Source organism: Hippoglossus stenolepis, chromosome 8 (genome assembly GCF_022539355.2).
Source record: "Hippoglossus stenolepis isolate QCI-W04-F060 chromosome 8, HSTE1.2, whole genome shotgun sequence".
Lineage (NCBI taxonomy): Eukaryota > Metazoa > Chordata > Actinopteri > Pleuronectiformes > Pleuronectidae > Hippoglossus > Hippoglossus stenolepis.
This window is the reverse complement of record NC_061490.1, coordinates 12,612,627-12,632,033: the sequence shown is the minus strand read 5'-3', so window position 1 is coordinate 12,632,033 and position 19,407 is coordinate 12,612,627. Positions and strand designations below refer to the sequence as shown.

At 43.7% G+C, this 19,407-nt stretch overlaps 1 protein-coding gene across 1 annotated transcript in view; it reads left to right on the top strand.

The window, feature by feature from the left end:
* The first annotated feature begins 1,336 nt into the window (after positions 1 to 1,336).
* LOC118113886 (transcription factor HIVEP3) overlaps positions 1,337 to 19,407 on the top strand; it is a 43,697-nt gene continuing 25,626 nt past the window's right edge. The window contains exon 1 of the mRNA XM_035163944.2: positions 1,337 to 1,640. The gene's annotated coding sequence lies outside the window, so the exon portion shown is untranslated. The remainder of the gene's footprint in view (positions 1,641 to 19,407) is intronic.

The following is a 19,407-nucleotide window of genomic DNA, read 5'->3' as shown; positions in this document are numbered from 1 at the left end:
GTATGCTCATATGCAAGGAGGACAAAATGGCAGTTATTACACAGAGGGTTTTACTCTATAAAATATAATGAAAAATGGAACTCAGTAGCTGGGTGTTTCAGTGTCCGGAGAGCTCTCTTCCTCCATGGGCTACCTGTGTGCCACGACAGTGATGTGAGCTGGAAAGATGAGGCGCGCTGACAGTCGGCCAGCACCTTCCAGCTCTGATGTCCACTGGCCTTTCGAGCCCCATTTGATCTCCAGGGTACTGAGGCCCGCAGCAGCCCCAGCCACAATCACAGCCCCAGCCCGGCCTCTCTCGCTGACCTTTACTGCGTCTGACCCTCATCACTCAGGTGTGACGAGGTCAGACGGACAGGTCCGCTGGATCAACAGGGAAATGTACTCTGAGCACCGAAACGTGTGCAAAAGAAAGATTGCAAAAACACGGCGTGCGTCGGTTCACATGGTCATCCGGGGGAAGTTAATAGATGTGTGGCCTCGGATCCTGACCTCCATTATATTTCTCCTGTATGTGACGCTATGTCAGCATCACCTTCGGTTGGCTATATTGTTGGGGTAAAACAGGAGCAGAAGGGTGTTTGGTGGTAGAATACTTTAATAATAATAATAAACTTGATTTATATAGCACCTTTTAGAACATCCTTTACAAAGTGTTTCACATAGAGGACAAATAAAAACAACAACAAACATTCAAACGAGCAAATTAATACTTCGAAGACAGCAAATTATATAACACAATACTATTGTGAATTTATATTTTTATATATATAGATGTACCATACAGTATATCTATATAGTTGTACTATACATATAATATGCTGCCATTAAGTGTACTATGGGGAATTTATATACATACATATACATTTACACACACAAAAACAGTATACATCCTGTGCCACAGCACTTTACCCAAGTACTTTGCTCGACAAACATTATATCTGCAGTGAAACGTGTATATCATATACATATTCTTTGTGTTTTTATTTTATTCTTTTGGCTTTTTTTATTCTCTTGTCTACCTGCTGCTGAAACAAGTGTGGGATCAAGTACAGTTTCATCTTATCTCTTATTGTGTCCTGAGATGTAAACATTTAAACCACTGCTGCTTTAGTATTGGGAGTAACTCAGCTCACATCATTGGCCTCATCACTCCTTCTCTTCATTTAAGCCCCTGCATGAGGTTTCCTGGCTAATTGCGAACCAGCAGCATTAACCAGGAACTGATGACTCCAGCCAATCGCCGGCTCCGGCCCCTCATGAATATTCACGCGGGGACTCGGCGCGTCACCCCACTGGTGGAGGCCGGGAGGAGGGGGGCGGCGCCCGGCGGGAGCTGTCGGTGCGGGGTGGTGCGGGGCGGCGGAGTGTGGCTTGCGTAGGGCGAGATGTTGTTTTGTTGTGGCGATCAGCTGAATGTGGCATCGCGGTCCGGTCTGACACAGCAGCGGGAAGCTCCCCGGGCCCCTCCGGCTCTCCTCCTCCCCGCCTCCAACACCTCCTCCCCGGCAGGAGCGCGGGCACCGAGGAGAGCGGCTCCATCTAGCAGCAGATCACCAGCACCATCCAGGAAATGCGGACTTCTTCTGGCCCTTTCGCTTCGGGATAAATGGCTGCAGCGGCCGCGGCGTATCAGGCTGGTAATTGTGCTTATTGATGGTGCTGTTGTTGTCTGTTTGCGGGTCGCTGCGTTGCGGCGGCTGTCAGAGCAGCTGAGCCGCGGCGTGAAGTTGAGCGCAGGATCGCAGCTCGTGTTTTCCCCCTGAGAGAGAGAGAGAGAGTCGTGAAGTTCAGCTGCCTCCATGTGTGATATCGTGATAAATGTAAATAAAGGAGGTGCAGATTGTCTCGCGCAGATCACAGTTACAGATCGGATGGGTGGGGGTGGGGGTGTGTCGGTGTAAACTACTGTATCTCACATCTGGAGGTTGCGCGTCCAGCTGACAGCATATGCTCCATCACCATGTACCTCCACTCACCCCGTGTGTCCTCGGCGACTAACCCGGGCAGAGGGGAGCAACAGTGCGGACTCGCACATGCTCGGGTCCACGGCCAGGGCCCGGATGTGAAACTTTGAAATGTGACGGGCTACACCTACGCTATCACTTGGAGGATTGTTAGAGGATGACATCATGGCTCACTGTGCTCAGTTGTGCCTCTGTTACGTGGTAGATGTTGGTGAAGTTGGTGTGAAACAGCTACTATTGCATGTATAAATAGCTGCAGTGAAAGGTGGGTTAAAGTTGTATACACACAGAATGGATCTGGCACGTATATAATGCAAATTATATGTGCTATATATATATTCCATACCTACTGAACAACAGAATAACAGGAAGTCACCTTGAGTAAGTAGCTGGAGATTTTACTTTTCTATCTATCTATCTATCTATCTATCTATCTAGCTTTAATTTGCTTTTAAGTGTTGCCTATTGTTTGCCTTCTTTTAATTTTTAACCAGTTTAACACATTGTAACTGTGTTTTATAAATTGCCGTGAAAATAATTGTATTATTATTATTATTAGTTTATATTTAAAGTCAATTTGAATTGTATTCGTATAGATCACAACATACATTATCTCAAGACAGTACATCTATCTATCTATCTATCTATCTATCTATCTATCTATCTATCTATCTTTGTAGAGTGATTTAGATCGTTCAGCTTTAAATGTGAGCATACTGATATAAAATAATTATTTACTCTACTCTATATATACACATATACACATATATATATATATATATATATATATTATATATATATATATATATATATATATATATGTATCAGTTGAGAGTCAATATGCAGAGAAGTGCTACTCCCATCCAGTCCTGAGGAATGTGGATGTTTAACAATAGCAGCAGTGCTGCAGTGTCCTTCCCCCAGTTCTGGGTCTGTAAGCGTAACTTACAGCACAGAAGCACAGAAATACAGTGAAGTGTCAGACCATGGTGGTAAAAGGGGGGATGAATGGAGAGAGGCCAATATGCAATTATTTCTTATTGAATCAGCACAAAGTGGCAGCCCTACAGTGCTACGCTCTGGCCTGGATCAAGACCACTTGTGGTGCTGGCTGAAGAAAAGGCTCTCGCTCAGCAGGCACCCAAGGAGAGAGAGCGCAGCTCCATTTCCTTGCAAATTTCCAAGATAGTTTGACATCATGAAGCATTTGATTGTTGAGAAGGAAAAAAAACAGGTTTAAGGATTACTGCCATTTATGGTTTCAACACGGATTGGGATAAAAGCTGCTAGTCAGACTTACTTTGATATTTTTATACCATTGTAACTTGGCAGAAATGTTAGAAGGTGGCTTGTTAAGAATAATTACTACGTTTTACAGCTGCAAGTGAATGTGCTATTATCTGTGTAGCTGTAGAACCTGTTTTCATATCAGTCAACAGTTTAAGCTTTACAAAAAGCTTCGGTATTCGGTATCATGGATGAAGACTTATGCAATGAGTTTGTTGAGTTACAATAAAAACCCAACGTAACTGACTAATACTGATTACTGGAGGCCTCAGACAGTCAGTCTGGCAGGTCTGTGTGTGTTTATATCTCTGCCGCGCACAAGCAACACTCAGGATGGAAAAGGGCAGTTTTCTGCCAATTAACACTGATTCACTCAACACCTCATACAACACTCTCACACACACACACACACACACACACACACACACACACACACACACACACACACACACACACACTGAGCCGACATACCCTCTCCACTTCTCCATATCTCACAGATTGAGTCAGCCTTGCAGGTGGCAACGTGTTGATCTTAAAGCATGAAATGCCATCGGCAGAGGGTCGTGTGGAGTTCCTACTAGGACCTTCAGACACACCTCTGGTTTGATAACCATGGCAACACCGGGAGCGGAGGCTCAGGTGATGATCTGCGGTTCTTTCTCTCGCAAGAGTGACAGTTTAGTCTGATCGCTTGATGTGGGATCCGGAGGTGTTGCGTGGACGGCGGGACGCCTGTGACGCTGTAGAAAAAAGCCAACAAGCATGTTCGTTTGCAGTCTGTTTGGCTTTCACACATGACTGCTGGCACAACAGATCACACCAAGTATAACATGGCAAGTATGAGCATGTTAAAGTTTGGTTTTCGTTGAGAGAGCATGTCAGAAAGATGGCATTATCAGTGGCTTAAAAAAATAAATAAACACTCACATATGCACATAGTGACACACACACACACAAATGCACACACACAGGCTGTAAAATCGTGGTGGCTGGTGGACACAACCTTTTCATGTCCCTGCTGCTGGTCATTAATCCTGTTCTCTGGAGCACCAGAGAAGAATAGACTCACTGTAGTGCTTGGAGACCAGAATGAACCAGGAAAAAGACCTTGGATACACATTCGCACAAATGCACTAACACACACAAATACACACAATGTAAAATGGAGGCCAGGAGTGCCAGTCTGGCAACTTCACAAATGCCCCACTAGCCTAATAACTTTATAACATTATTGCATTGTAATGCGTTCTGAGTTGATATTTGAATAGGAAATCTGAACTGTTATTTAGTGTCACAGCCTTGTTTCTGCATTTGTGTCGTTTGGGTCAGCGTGTGTGATAGGTGTGTGTGCGTGAGTGTGTGTCAGAGGGGGGCAAGGTTGTCTATCAGTGTCTGGCTTCGACTCAACCTCTCACCCAGGACAGTGTGTTGGCTGCACCTTCAAATGGAGATCGAGTTTCCTTGTTTGCGAGTGAGCAAAGAGCCTGAACTGTGTGTGTGTGTCAGAGCGGCTGCCTGGTCTACTCTCATGCCCAGGTTATGTAACAGTATATGTGGACATATGATGATGTTCACACGTACATGTTCAGCCAGGCAGGTTGTGCAGGGAGAGGATTTGCTCATTCAAACACTCCCTTCATACGAGTTAATCATTACCCACTTCGGCACAGTTGGTGGCCAAGTGGAATGTCGAGGGGGTTTCGCTGTTTGCAATGGAAATCCTCCCTCAGAAGAAGCCACAAGTTTATTATTGCATCACAACAAACTCACCTTTTCATCAGACCATAATATGACTTTTCTGTTTCTGTTTTCTTCTCTTATCAACACTGAGGGCATTTTTAGTTCACGGGTTCACTTTCCACAGTGGCCACTGTTGTGTAATAGCGATTGTTGTCGTGTGATTGTAAGCTCACCACAGGCATGTCTGGTAAGTTTGGTCAGAATGTCATTGGTGAGATTTTGCGAAACGTTTTTGAGAAGCTGATGATTGCTTGAAAAAAAAAAGAAGCGTAACACTCATAGTGCAGTATACTCATCAATGATTGGATGTTTAGATTTGAATGAGCGAACTAAAACCTCACCCTGCGTAGGTTGGGCACATGCATAACTCTCTGGTGAGGACTCTTTGTTGCGGTGAAAGATTAGCCGTGGATGCATGGCTGGTGTGTGTGTGTGTGTGTGTGTGTGTGTGTTGTGTGTGTGTGTGTGTGTGTGTGTGTGTGTGTGTGTGTGGTGTGTGTGTGTGTGTGTGTGTGTGTGTGTGGATTTGATGGGTGGTGCATGTATTATATTACACGACTAAATATCTCTCCACCTCCTCTAAGTTTCTCGCTTTTCCCCAAGTCCCAAGATACCTCACTGACCACACCCCATACCCCTCATCACATCCCAGTGTGTGTGTGTGAGTGTGTGAGTGTGTGTGTGTGTTTGTGAGAGTCCTTCCACTGGCCTCCCTTTTCATTTCTCAGATATTAAGAACCAATTCTTGTTTAATGTTTGTGCTGGGCAATAAACCAAACATCAATAATTATACAATTTAATGTCTATCAAAAGCAATATACAAAAAGTCCAATATTTATTGATGTATTGCTTATGCATTGCCCAGTGAGGATTTTATCTACCTCAGTCAAAACCGTCCCTCAGGAGCAAAAATCATCTGTTATACAAAGAAACAATAATGTGACTTTTATCGTGATATTATCAACTGATATGGACATTTTTATCTTAACATCATTTTGGCCATATCGCCCAGCTCTATGTCTCCTCTCCTCTCCTCTCCCCTCCTCTCCTCTCCCCTCCTCTCCCCTCCTCTCTGGAGTCCTTTGTCTCAGTATGTAAGTCGTCCTTGCAGTAACGGCGAGTGAGGATTTGAGGGGATTTCTGCTCTGTGGGAGGGTAAGAGGGCTTCGGCAGTGAGGGAAATCCTTCCAACACTGCCGTGGATCTGCTGAGCAAATCAAGGCAGCAGGCGATGCTCCAGCACGTGTCACTGTCGCTGAGTGGTTGAGCTATAACCGCTGGACTCCCGTCATTTAGCAGCACACTTTAACAACCCAGTGAAAGCTTTCAGTAGAATCCAGATGTGCTTGTCTCTCTCCGGGTGCTGTCAGTCTGCATTGTGTCATGTTCAGCCCTGAGAAACGCTCTCTTACCTGACGTGCCTTAACGCTATGAAGTGTGCTGACTCATGCAGACCTCTGGAGCATGCTCTTTTAGGTGGGAGCCTTTAGGGTAGGAACCCTGCAACATCACCCCCATATATTCTCCTGAAATTATCCAGAGGAGCTGTATGTGAGAACGCATATGTCAGTATCATGTCTGAAGAATTCATTGCGAGCGAGTTATTGACGTTTCTAACACGTGACAGATGCAGAACTGAAAAAGACAAAAAGAATTGAAATATCTCTGGATGAGTAAGAGCCCATATACGTAGAAAACACAGAGGAAGATGGCGACTTGCGGACGCTGGTGTGGATGTTCTGTAAACAAAAACATGGGATCTCCACAGCAGAATTTCTACATCATGTTCTGCCTCCTGCTGCTCTCCCACAGCTGCCACCCCTCAGCGAAATGTTCCGGATATTCTCCTGTTGTTGTGAACGCTTCTGATCCGGAAAATCTCCTGCTTCGCTCTTCATATGTGAAAGTCAAAATCTGGAGACATTTTCTGTAGTTCATCTCTGAAAACGGCTTACGTGCGCTGTGTGTTGCACACATGCTGAGTCCCTGTAGGCAAGCTGTGCCCTGACATTGTCAGGTAAGGTCATATAAAGAACACCTCATTTTAGATGCTGTTAATTATGCAGGAGTGTGGTCGACTGCCATCACTTGGGGAAGGTCATTTGCTCCTCACCTTATCAAAGAGCACAAAACTCCTCTTTTGTGCGTGTGTGTTCTGTGAAGATATGAATGTTCATGTTTTTGTTGTGGTTTTGAGACGATGCTGCGCTGACATCCTGTTTGGAGCGAATCTGCCTTTTAAAGGTTTTTGCAGTTGTCTTCCATTTGATGTCAGTTGCAAATATAGGTGTATTTACACAAGACGTGTTTGTGCGCACTGTGCAGGTACGTCTCTGCATGTTTATGTATATTCTGAGGATGTTTATGTGTACAATGTCTTTGCTGATGCCTCAATATTGCGGCCCCTAAGCGAGGGCGTCTGTTTTCGTCTAATTGAAGGTCAATATTTGCGTGAGCATTCCTACAGACAACTTTCCTAGCTTGGTCTCAACAGGACACAGGCCACCACTGTACTTTATTAAAGTCTGAGAGCCTGTCATATTCTAGTCCACCACTGCCAGACCTATCTCTCTGCACTACTTTTGTGCTGGGCCAAAGCAGTGGGTAGGTCTCTCATAGCCGGCAATTATTCTGCAAGAGATGGAAAAAAAAAACTCTTCCTTGTTTGATTTTGTTAAGCAATCAGAAGTTTGCAAAGCTCACAGATTCTCTAGATAAATACTGCTGGGGTCTGGTTCTGAGAAACATTTTCCCCGTGGCTAATTAAATTCAGCAAATGTGAGAATTTCCCTATTGGGTTGAAAATGTTCAGATTTTATTACAGAGAGAAGAGAAGAGTTTGAAAACAGCAACGTTGACTGAACAGAAAGAAGAGGATGACAAACGGAGTAAACAGCCAGTGAGGTTTAATCCAGTCGTCCACATCTGTTGACTCGTCGTAGTCTGGGTAGTTTGGCTCGACTGTGAGTCGCAATAGAGAGAGAGAGAGAGGAGTGTTCTGTCACAGCAGATAAGGAAATTAATGAACCAATTTCAGGACCATACTAGTGATTCGGCACATTTTCTACAAACCACCTATATTTGGAGTTGGTCGTTTCTCACTGGTTTGCAGTACAGGCACTTCTACATTTTACTCTTTGCTGTGTCGCTACCTCTCCCAAGTTGCTGGGGCTCTAATCCTGCCCTGTCCATATCAGGTCTCCCTGGTTTATCCATAATGGCCCTAAATAAACTGCATCTCCCAGGGGGCACTGTGTGACGCTCACCTGTTCCCTGCTTTTCTCTGTTGGCGACGGGTTTATGTAACCTGACAGAGGGACAACTGGACAGAGAACATATAGGGAAGAAGAGGTGTTTGGAAGTAACCAGGAATTTCACCAGGAACTAGTGCAGTGGGCGTTCTAAACCTGCCTGTTTAGTTGTCCTGTGGTAATACTGGGTGCAGTTTTCTCTCTGAAACTGTAAAAGGGACCTGCATTAAATGAGCCAGGTAAAGTAAAGACCTGCTGCTGGACTCAGACTCTGTATCTGCACCACCGCTGCTGCACAGAGAGATTTTCACCTGTTTGTTTAAAGTTTGGCAAAGCTTGTCCAGTACACAGAACACTGAAGTGGAGAATCTGTTGCCATTGACGTGACACACTGTTGTTGCTTTGCTACAGAGAGCTGGTCACCTGTTTATTAATAGTGATTGTATCATGTGTCCAAATCGCTCCAAATTCAACACTGCTCTTCCTTGGACCCTTAACAATACAAGTGTGAAGGTGATGACATGATCGGTTCTCGAGAACGATAGATTGAAAAGAAACTAAAGATTTCATTAAACAATCATTTACTTTTACAACAAATTACTTTGTACCCTAATAATGATTTCAAATGATTAGCATAATAAACAATTTCTCTAATAGTTATACAATGTGGTCGAAATAGTTTTCTCATCAAGCTCCACGATGGACTGCAGCCTCAGTGACGTAACCTCATGTCACATTTGTCACTCTGCGATCATCAGTTGAAGATGAAGGATCAGCGACCGTGTTGCTCAGCATCACCGTGAGGAATGTTGTGGATTGAAGGAGGAGAGAGCAGTTTGATGTGGTAGATGTTCTGTCACACAACATCTCTCTCCCTCCTCCTGCCTTGCTGCACTTCTTCAATCTCACAGGGTTGTTCTTTTTTCAGCGGCATTCACATCATCTGTGACACGCTTTCCTCTAAAAACAGCAAAGGACGCTCCGCTCCATCTCTCCCTCACCTCCTTTCTCGTCTTGCCAGAGTCGCTGACACAGGCTCACCAAGTGTAATTGAGAAAATAAACATTCGTCACAGGGCTGCATGTTTATCCTCTGCTGCTGGATGTTAAGCCCAATGTTTTCATCACTTTCTGTGGAGCGGGGATGGATGACACGGGACGGACTGTGGGTGAAGTTGAGGAAAGAGGCAGAGTAAAGTGAAACGCGTGAAAGTTCGATCAATCGCATCATTCCATTTTCTATACAGTAGCTGCTTATTCACCATATCCCAGCACATCTCGGGCGTGAGCCACTCAACATTAAAGTTGAATCAGCCTTTCGCTGATTCGTCAGGCGTCTACCACATGACCCTCTTCCAGAAGAAACACGGATAATCAATTACAAGCGTTTCTTTGCTAACAGCTGTTTTGCGGTTAAATTCTGAAACAATGATACAACTGCTTACATGTGTAGGAGACGTTATATGCGTTTTCAAGTGTGTTACTGTGGATGGGGACAGGGAAACGTAGTATTACGGATGTAGCCTAAGAGAGAAAAGCCGTGGATGCGTATGTTTTAGTAGAGAGGACAGAGAGTGCAGTAGGATGCTCTTCCTCAGTCTGAGGTGTTAACAGATTTTTTTTTTTTATCATTATGTAATCTTCCTGTCCTCAACAACCTCAAACAGTCAGCAGTCCCAGTGTTTGCACCCAGGTAGTCCCCTGCTCCTCCTCCTCCCCCCCTCAGTTTTGCACCGTCAGCACAGTGTGAGGGAGCGACCACAGCTTAGCCACTGCAGACTTAGATTTTTCATCAACACTCTGCACCTCTAATACGCTTAATGGTGCCGTCCTCTGAGGAGAACCCCCTCCCCTCCCCTCCCCACCAACCACTCACCACCTCCGCTCTCCCAGGTGTCGATTGATTGACAGGTCGCCACCACCAAGAACGAAGCTAGAGGGGAGGAGAGAAAACGCGAAGGGGCGGCAGCCACATGGTGTATCCCTGGCCGACGGCGATATGTCGTATTTCACGCTGACACCCACGCCCACAGGGAGACCAGGAGCTGCACAGCTGGTAGCATGTGACCACGCTGAGGAGACAGAGGGATCGCCTTGTTCTCCAGGACCCTCTCTCTCTCTCTCTCTCTCTCTCTCGTTCTCTGCCTCGCTACCAAAAAAAGCCAAAAAAAAGCAACACCGAGTTGCGGTAGTATGAGGGCAGCTATATGAGAGGCTGATTGGGATTCTTTGTGAGTACAGTAGCTGGAGCCGCGGGGCTGCTTTCCCACTTAATGCCCCCTGAGTAGGGTGTCCATTACTGTGGGAGTGCCGAAATTACAGAGAAGAGGGAGATCGGGAGAAACCCCAGTGAGAGTTTTGGAGAGAGACGAGGAGGAGGAGGTGGAGGAGGGGTGGAGGGTGTAGAGTGGAGAAATCAATTTGTCTCTGAGCGAAAGAGCATGAGACACACACACACAAACACGTTGTACCAGGGGTAAAAAAAGAATAAAGAAAGATGCCCTGTGTGTGTGTTACTTAAAATGAATGACAAAAACATTAATTAAATTAAATTAAATTAATGTCGGGATTCCACGGGAGATTCTTTTGTCATGCGTGTGACAGAATAACGTTTCTTTGTCGTTTCTTTGGTCTCTGTGGTCTTTTGAGAGCGAGCTGTCCGTGTTGCTAGGCCAGCAACAGTCTGTCTTTCATTGGTCATAGTTTAGTTTTATTACTAGCATCATTGGCTCATTGTTGTTACTGGCATCACAGAGACACAAGTCGGAGGCTCGGTTGTTTGTTATTGAGCAGGTCGGGAGCAGGCGAGGACGGAGAGAGAGAGCGTGCTCTCCCTGGACTCCTGCTTCAAACGTTTATTTCTCTTCTTGCTCAAGGGCCGCAGCAAAACTCAGAGGCTGCAGTTTGCTTTGCAGAGAGTATCAAGGTTTCATCACATCAATCTATGTAATTCACTGTTTATTGCTTTTCTGTGTAACTAGGGTGTTATCGGATTATTGTCGGTGCAGTTTTTCATGGCAAACAGTGTGTTATATTGTATTCTGCCTCTCATCTGCCAACTCGTTACTATCTTCTTCTGTGTCCCAAAAAAATAAGCTTGTGTACAGATGTAGAGAAATGTTATCCTTTAGGCCAGTTAGACCTTAACTGTCTTTTAGATAGACAAACTGTGTTTATCTATGTATTTATTCTTTATTAGTCCTTTTTAGCTTTGGCACTGTGATTCTGTTGGCCCATCGCTTTGGCCCTGACTGAATTAACTCTATTGGATGAGTTGCCATGAAAATGTGTACAGACATATATAGCCTTCAAATAATCTGGCTGGTTTTGTTGATTCCTGGACCTTTCGTCCAGTGCCATCACGAGGTTGGCATTTAATTGCCTCCACACCGACAAGAGCCAGTGGCCAGAAGCATTAAGCTTGTGAACACGATATCTCAAGAACCTGACAGAATTTCCTCAAGTTTGGTACAAACATTCATTTGGAGTCTGATTTGATTTTCGTGGTCAAAGTCGCTGTGACCTTAGAAGCTTTTTTTTTTTTTGCTTTGTGAACGCGATATCTCAGGAAAGCCTTGAAGGGATTCCTTTCAGTATTGGTACAAATGTTCACTTAGACTCACGGGTGACCTGATTTGAATCTGGTTAAAGGTCAGGGTAACGGTGTCATCACAAACCATGTTCTTGGCTCCTTACACATGATATCTCAAGTCTGAGTGTCGGTAACTTCTTAAAATTTTGATCAGCTGTCGCTTGGAGTCAAATATGACCTTGTTAGATTTCAGTGCTCATGGTGACCTCATATGAGTCTGGTTGCCGGAGACACAGCCGAAGGACAATAATTCTAGTTGTCAATGTAATATAATACAGATCATGGAATTCACCTAACCCAGATTATTGTGGGACAGATGAATTAATTCTGTAAACTGAGAGAGGGTTTATGTTGATGTGTTAGTGAAGACGAGACCTGTCAGGCCTCCTTTGTACAGCCTATGTGAAATGGCGTCTTGCAACCAAACACCTGTTGAGCAAAATGAAAACCTGGGCTGGTAGGACCGGGTCTGCCAGGACCTGTTTGTGGAAGTTTGTTTCTTAGTTGTTGCCAGTGTATTCATATATGTATATGTTGTGCTTTAAAATCATAAAATCCACAGAGCGCTCTCATTGAATCTGATCCACACGTCCCCCTCTTCATCGCCTTAATCACAATCCTCAGCAGGGGATCTCACTCTTCATCCCACCTCTTTCACTCTGTGCGTTCATGCAGATGCTGTTAAACTTGGGCGTTATGCACAGTTTGAGTTTTCTACCATTTGTAGTCAGACTGCATCAACAATAAAAGTTATCCCACTTGCCAGTCAGATGAGATTTTATTGGGCTTTAGATTAGATTGACGCTCTTGGTTTAGCAGCTCACTGGAGGCCCCGTCTCCACATTTATTTAAATTTTGTGGGTTCAGGTTTATGAATTCTTCATCTCCTATTTGAGTGGTCTGTAAACACATCTCTATTCTTCCCCAAAATTCTGTTGGAAATGTGTGTTTGACCTGCGGTATTTGTTTAATCTGTTTGTATAATGAGCAACTAGTTCCCATCCATATTTAGAATAATGTTACATCATATTTAAATAAACATGGTTGTATTGTTCTATAATTAGCTCTAATCATCAAATATTTACTGACAACCAATACTTTCCATGAAACACTCAAACCCAACTTTAAATGCTGCTTTTCTTCGGACATTATTTTTACTGATATTTTTTATTTTTTTTTTTTTTTTCAATGTATGTTGGATCAAATAGTGCTCACTCCAAGAGAAAAAGAGGGGGAATAAGAATAAATGATTGATTGCATACATAAATAATTAAATTAAATTAGAAGAACAAAAAAACAAGGGATGAAGAAATAATAATTGTCCACTCCTGAATGTAGTATCATAGGTGCTATATATGCTTTTCAGAGAGGATGGTGTATAATGTGTGTGTATAGGGAGAGTTAACAGATAACAGTTCAACCAGAGGCCCGAGCAACATAAATTAGTAACCCTCATTGTATTAATAACGCCGAGACAGGACCCCATCGTTTAGTAAAGATAGACTTTTGGAGCCTTAATGAATATGTGATTCGCACCATTTGGTAGATGTCCCATACTTTTTGGGTCCATATATTGTATGTGGGGGGATCTGGTTTTAACCATCTGATGGTTATACTCTTCAATGCTGCTGTGAGTAGTATGTTTCGCAGGTATTTTTTGGCCAGGCCTTCAGGCATCGCTCCCAGTAGTGCCACTGTGGGGTCTTGTGGGATGTCCTGTTGGAATATCTCTTTGAGGGCATCAAAGACTTCTCTCCAGTATGTATTTGACTTAGGGCAGAGCCAGAACATATGTGTGTGATTGGCAGCACGTGTTCCACAGTTCCGCCAAAACAAGTTGGAATGCGTCGGGCCTATCTTGGCTACTATTTCTGATGTTCTGAAGAATCTGGTAATTATTTTCCATTTAAATTCCCTCCAGGTGTTTGAATTTGTAACTAGGTGTGCCTCTGTGCACATCCCCTCCCAGGTATTCTGTGGTATGACCTTGTTCATTTCCGCTTCCCATCTCTGCTTTATCTGTAGGGAATTATGTAGATTCATAGATAGACATATGTTATATAGTTTACTTATTGTTTTCTTATCTTCCTTCCCCATCTGTATTTCTAGCTTCATTTTTTAATGAATAACTGAATCTGTGACTGCTGACCACTGAAACTCTCCATGTTTCTCTTATATTTTAGCTCTCTATGTAGTAAATCTACTCTTGTGTTGTTGGGCATCTTATTGGGTGTGAACGTAAAGTTCCAAATTTGTTTTATTCTGAAGGAAATAAGACAAACATTGACCCCTGAAGAAATTAAACCATTTTACATTTTCATAAGCAAACTTTTTTTCTTTGAAATATTAATACTTGGGCAAACATCAGTGTAGTTTCACTACCCCTCAAAAACCAGGTATGGAATCGAATCACCTATATAAATGTGAAGTTGTAAGTAATGTGAGTACATTATGCTGTAAATTGTAAAACTTTTTTTATATTCTACATGTTAAATTAAAAGCCGCCTCTAATTCAAAACTGTCAAATATTTCTATTTGGTCAGATAAGGAGTATATTTATTGTGTTTTGACTGATATAATAACAAGAGGAAAGCTCTCCAGGCACAGCTGTAACAGCCGGTTCCTGGAGGAACCCTGGACGCTGCTGACCACAGAGGCTGTGAATTCAAAGCATGAAAACTACTGAAATTAAATGACAGAAAAAATGAAACCATGTCAGAAAACCTGGCCTGGGCTGCACAACAGGGTGTTCCTGTCCCCTGAATGTCTCCATGGTACAGAGAAGTTAATAACATGATGTTAAATGAACTAGAGCTTTGTGCAACTTTACAGTTTCAGTTTCACTTTCCTGTGTTGAATTAGATTGTTGAGCATCACCTTGTCTTGGAAAACCAAAAGGTCTCAATCCCATGGTTTCTTTCCACAGAAACTTAGCAACATTCCTCACCAGTCGTGTCATGTTGGTGAGTTTAATAATTTTTTGTAGATTGTCCCACAGTGACAGTCTGTATTTAAACAATTCGATGTCAGAGGCTGCGTGATACCTGAGGATTGTGCTTTAGCTCGTTCAGTGAGAAAACGTCATCATTAAGTAGTAGATTTCAATTTTTGATCTTAAGCCAGTAACCTTCAGACCCTCGAGTGTCTTGTGTCGGCGTAATATTCAATTTGTGGGTGTTTGGTTCAGGTGTGCATTTCATTGGATAAATCCCAACCATTTCCATGTATCAACCAATCAGAACGGATTGGAGCTTTTTCCTCTATAAAGGCCAATTCATCAGAAAACAGCTCGATAAGCCAATCTGCCGTCCTCATGTGCCTGAGGTCACGCTGATATCGCTGAGTTATCATCTCGTAACCTGACATGACGGAGAGCTCTTACAGTACACATTCACTGAGGTAACATAATGATCCAGTGTGTGTGTGTGTGTGTATATATCCATACAGAGAAGGCCGTATATCCCACTTTAGAGCACGTTCAGGGACAGTGCTTCAACCTGTATTGGATGACAAGTCAACTGAGCGTAACCGAGCGAGAACTAACAGGAAATCAATGAATCCAGCCACCTGTCCTACATCGATGCAGCGTCTCACTTTCTCCACAGAAGTGCACTCATCTTGCCGTCTGTCTCCTTGGTCTGTCTCTCACTCTCTTTTTTTTTCTCTCTCAGCTTTCTGCTCAGTCTCTGCAGTGAGCTTCTTTGAAAGCCACAGCATCTCTATTTTAAGGACTCCTTTTGTTTCCCTCGCTTGTTTTCAAATGATCGGCCTCGCTGAGATTGAGGATGCGGCTCAGAGGATGAGAGGGACGCTGGGAGAGAGGAGGGACGAGAGGTGGCGAGCGGGCTCTTTGGGGTCCGGTTTCTCCCTAACCAGATCTTTTACGAGGCGATGACAGCTGGAGGAATGCACCGCTAATACCCCTAATGTGGGTCACGTGACCTCTGGGCTTGGTTTCAGTCCAGAGCAATCTGAACGGTCTGGGTGGTCAGGGGAGAGAAAGAGGTGCATCTATAACGCGTGTGCGTCATATACTGTATATGCACTCACTGTGAGTTGATCTCATTCAAATGCAATGCGTGTTTGCAGGAATACAGGATTGTTATCATACACTGGAAGCAGACTGCATGGCTGTGTGTGGCCTTCCCTAGTTGACAGACTATAGACTGTACCACCCAGCAACAACGAGTGCAGCCAGTGACACATTTCTGTCTGTCTCATTACAAAGGTTGATTTGCATTAGAGTTGGCCCTGTTTGGCTTACAGGACTTGTCATAGCAAGAAGTTTTTTTCCTCTCAGTGAGAGTTGTGGTTAAGAAATTGGACGCCAGCGAGTGTTTGCTTGTCGCTTTGTTACCAAGCAGCGTGCAGGTATTGACACTCGTCTTAACATCTCTATCTTTCTCGACCTTGTGTTTACACTAAGGCTCTGTGTCTGTAGTTCTCTGTTGTTGACAACTGTTACTGTTCAAATAAGATAAGCACACTGAACACAGAGCGGTGATCCAACGTGTTGTCATTAAACATTCAATCATTTTACATTCTGGGGGAAATCCGAAGATAAATAGTTGTGTTTGGATAGATTTATCAGTATAATTAATTAAATAAATTGTTCATTAGTGTAACTGTTCACCCATTTCAAACATAGCAATGCAGATTTTAATACTCCCCTAAATGTGTGTGTCTTCGGGTTCAAGGAGGTGCAGAAACGAGCAAATTAAAAAATATATATTTTTTCCAAACTGTAGCAAAAAGGCTTCAGGTAAATTTAAAGCTACTTAAAGGATCTTTTTTTATCCATGCAGAAAGTTTGGGTTTTATTTGCCCAGGTTTTATGCCTTGTGGCAAGTAAAGAGACCAAATATTTACACTTTTAAATGTGAGTATCAGGCTTCAACTCACCAAATGGTACACATGTTAAGCAAAAACAAATGCCGTTAAAACTGTCCTGTGTTGTCCAACTGCAACTCTGTTTCTAGGTGACAGCGGCAAAGGGTGGGACAAGCTGGTAACGCAAATCATGGAAATCCTCTGTAGACCAGACCGTCCCATTTTGGTTCGGCCTTCATGGGCTGCAATTGAGACACTGGTTGTATATTAATTGTAATGGTAAATTTAGAGAACACACTGTCAGCAGTTTTCATAGGTACTTTTTTTCCCCAGAAAGGACTTCTATGGATTATCCAGAGTAACTTTGATGTTGTATCTGGACCTAGATTTTGATGTTGTTGATATATTTCAATATCGTTTTTTCATGAGAATGCCATTTACTTCCATCGATTTGGAGTGGAGGCAAAGTTGATATCCCAAAACTTTACCAATTGAGCGTAAACTATCAGCAAGACCAGAAAAATCTGTGAGAAAATGTGTTTAGTTTTACTGAAATGATCCGTTACGAGTAGGTTCAGAGGAAATGTTGGGAGAATTTGGGCATTTAGTGTTCTGAAATGAGGCACTGCAACAAAAATCCCTCTTTTGTCATGATGTCCATAATTATTTTCGAAAACACAAACACCTGCAGCGTATGTATGCACAAAGTGAGATTTATGGCTGACATGTATTTATGCATTCTGTATATTCAGCGTTTTCGCAGCTCCTCACATGCACACACAGATTTACCAAGAGACTGTTTGAGCTGCACTTGATTGTCGTGTATGATTGATGAGCTGTCTCATTCAGCCCCGGAGCTGCAGTCTCAAGATATAGAGGCTTGCACACCGCACACACATTTGATAGCCTTTTATAAGATTGTCTCAGATGGCTGATAGAGTCACTCCCGTAGGTTGAAGCTCTGTTCTGAGGACACAAGATAACAGTTTACAAGAGCTCTCTCTCTCCCTCTCTCTGTCTCTCTCCTACGCATTTGCACACTCTCCTCTGTCCTGTTATTCTCGGTCTCGCACTCTTTGCCTCTCTCTCCCTGTCACAAACGCTCACAGACACACACACACACACATTCAGAGAAACAAACGCACTAACAGACAGGTTATGGCACATGGCGTTTGTACACATGCAGAGGAGAGTCTCTGTCGACAGGCCACTATAAGGCACCGTGGCACCGGGCAGCATGGGCAGCGGGGGCTCATAGGAGGGAGCGTAAACTGCAATCCGACTCCGAGGCTGAATGGAGTTGTTTGTCACTGTGGGTAGCAATTACTCGGACTGGCCTGGCTTTGAGTAAACTCCCTGATCAGAAGGGTGCCCCTCTGCCAGGGCCTGGATATGAAGGCTGAGGGACGGAGGATGTGTTGATACATTCTGCGGCCTGGTCCTTGTGTTTGAACACACTCAGGCTGAGCTTCCACCTGTTGACTCTTCCCCATGTCTGTGTTTGTGCAGGCAGCTCCAAAAGCACCAGCAGCTCCCGCTTAACAGCTCAGATTAACACGGTCACAGGTTACTGAGATGCAGAGATAAGACATGGCACCGGGTCACGTATGGTGCTGCGGCGGTGCAGGATGCAGTACAGCAGCTGCAGAGAGAGGAGCGAGCACAGGCTGAGGAGGAATCCACATGGGTGACTTGATAGAAAATTGAATTACGTCAGGAGAACAGATGTCACGGTTCCGTCATTGAGCAGCGTGTGGACGCAGATTTCTAATCCTGTGCTGAAGAAAAATGGAGAGCATAAAATAAACTTTTTTTTTACTCCTTTACCTACCAAAAAAAAAAGATATAGAGTTCATTTACGTAATGAAAGGTCCAAACCCTCAGGTGGATCATTTTTTTTTACATGATAATGAGTATTTTCATCACTTAGATTTATTACCAGCGAGCTGTGTGTTTGCCTCTGCAGTCAATTAGCTGAAGACGTTGCGTCTTATCGCAGGTTTGCCTCGATCCCCATTCTTTCTCGGCTGCACCGTGACTGAGAGAGCAAACACAAAGCAGTCGACTGTGAACGACGGGTACAGTAAGCTGCGTGGGAGAATTTGCACTGTGATCTTGACATCCACGCATCAGTGAAACTTGTGGGCGCAGGGAGGGCAGCTTTAGAAAATGTCAGTTCCTCTTTCTATATTTATCTCACCCTCCCCACACCTCCTCCTCCCTCCTCCTCCTCCTCCTCCTCCTCCTCCCCCCCCCCGTGCTTTGTCACTCTTTTATTTCATTTTCGCGACACTCGTGTCCAAAGACAGATGAATTTCTTTGACGGACACTTGGTATCTGTTTCACTTCTGTTACAGTAACTCTCTGTGAAGCCTGAGAGTCCCTGATGCATTTGTTGCATGTTACATGACCATTTTTGCCTTTAAGACAGTGAATCGAAACCTAATTCTTAAAACTCAAGAAAGGTATGAATACTGTATAACTACAATAGCTCGGTTTACACTCCCATCACAAATTGAAAATGACATATCAGCTCTGTATAATATATCACTGGCCAATCAGGGTCTTTACTCAGGGCCATAATCATAATCCATAATCACCACCCAGAGAAACCCTGAGACGAGATTTCCTGGAAGCCTTCCTCATAATGTATATATAATGTTTACTCTAACACATATAAAGATGGTGGTGCTCATTAATGCTTCAGCACCGTGGAAAAGGAAAAGATAATGAGAGAGTGT